This window comes from Apostichopus japonicus, chromosome 9, assembly GCF_037975245.1.
Source record: "Apostichopus japonicus isolate 1M-3 chromosome 9, ASM3797524v1, whole genome shotgun sequence".
In the NCBI taxonomy this organism is placed as follows: Eukaryota; Metazoa; Echinodermata; class Holothuroidea; order Aspidochirotida; family Stichopodidae; genus Apostichopus; species Apostichopus japonicus.
Genome location: NC_092569.1, coordinates 12,571,535 through 12,572,500, shown reverse-complemented (window position 1 = coordinate 12,572,500; position 966 = coordinate 12,571,535). Strand labels below are relative to the sequence as shown.

The window sequence follows — 966 nt, the reverse complement described above, 5'->3', positions numbered from 1 at the left end:
TTTTAACTAATGCACGTGATATGGCAGTGGTATATAGACGACAATGATTTATCTGATTGTCAGAAACCAAAAAAAAAAATTAAAAGATGTGGGGGGGCAAAACCTAGCAGGTATTTCGGAATTGAGCATGAAAAGGTACAACCTGTCGCACTGAAGCCTCAGTTGATAGACATTCTTTAAGTAATTAATTAATTATTACTTTATGAATGTTGCTCGCAGCTGTCTGTTTTCAATCCTATCCTATCCTAGCTATCCTAAGCTATATTCAGAAAATGCAACCAGTCACGGCGTTCAGGCCGAAGATGGCTCACTGGAGGTGATGGGGGGGGGGGGTGGGGGCAGGGAGACAAACTTATCTCAATTAACCTTACCGACAAATAATGGGTCTGTGCATTCTTCAGTAACATATCAGACTGGTTTAGTTACACTCTCTGATACACTTCTCCACAAAAGGGCACCTTTCCCATTACAAAAATATGGAAGGGTCCTTTCATCAACAAAACATAACAAAACATACACTTCTCATTTATGGAAAGGTCTCTTCTGATGTTTTTTTTCAGTTTTCACAAACCTTGGCTGCATGGAACCCTGTGACCCTGCTCCGCCCCCCCCCCACCCCCTGACATTAAACAATCAAAAATCTGAGCTCCACAGCGATAAAAGAGCGATTAAGTTCTTCGTGTTTGTCACAGCTTATGATACTTTTTAAGAAAAAGTCACCCAGGAAAGAACCTGGGCACGAAAACCAAACTACCAAACGACTGATCCGCTCTCAGCCCCAGTCCCCTTGCATCGGGACTGTGACTGTGTGATCATCAGCTTATGATAAGATACATTAAATGTAGATACATTAGATCACATAAATACATTAGATGATAAGTTACATGAAATATCATTAACATAGATACTTTGTTTCGCAGTAATAGATGTAATACATGAAAGGTCGTGACTTGATTTCGTTAAAAG

General features: G+C 40.2%; 1 protein-coding gene across 2 annotated transcripts in view; it reads left to right on the top strand.

Annotated features, from left to right (window-relative positions):
* LOC139974200 (microfibril-associated glycoprotein 4-like) overlaps window positions 1-272 on the top strand; it is a 6,468-nt gene extending 6,196 nt beyond the window's left edge. For both annotated transcript variants that reach the window (XM_071981169.1, XM_071981168.1), the window contains exon 5: window positions 1-272. This exon is cut by the window's left edge and continues 1,095 nt beyond it. The gene's annotated coding sequence lies outside the window, so the exon portion shown is untranslated.
* The last annotated feature ends 694 nt before the right edge of the window (window positions 273-966 follow it).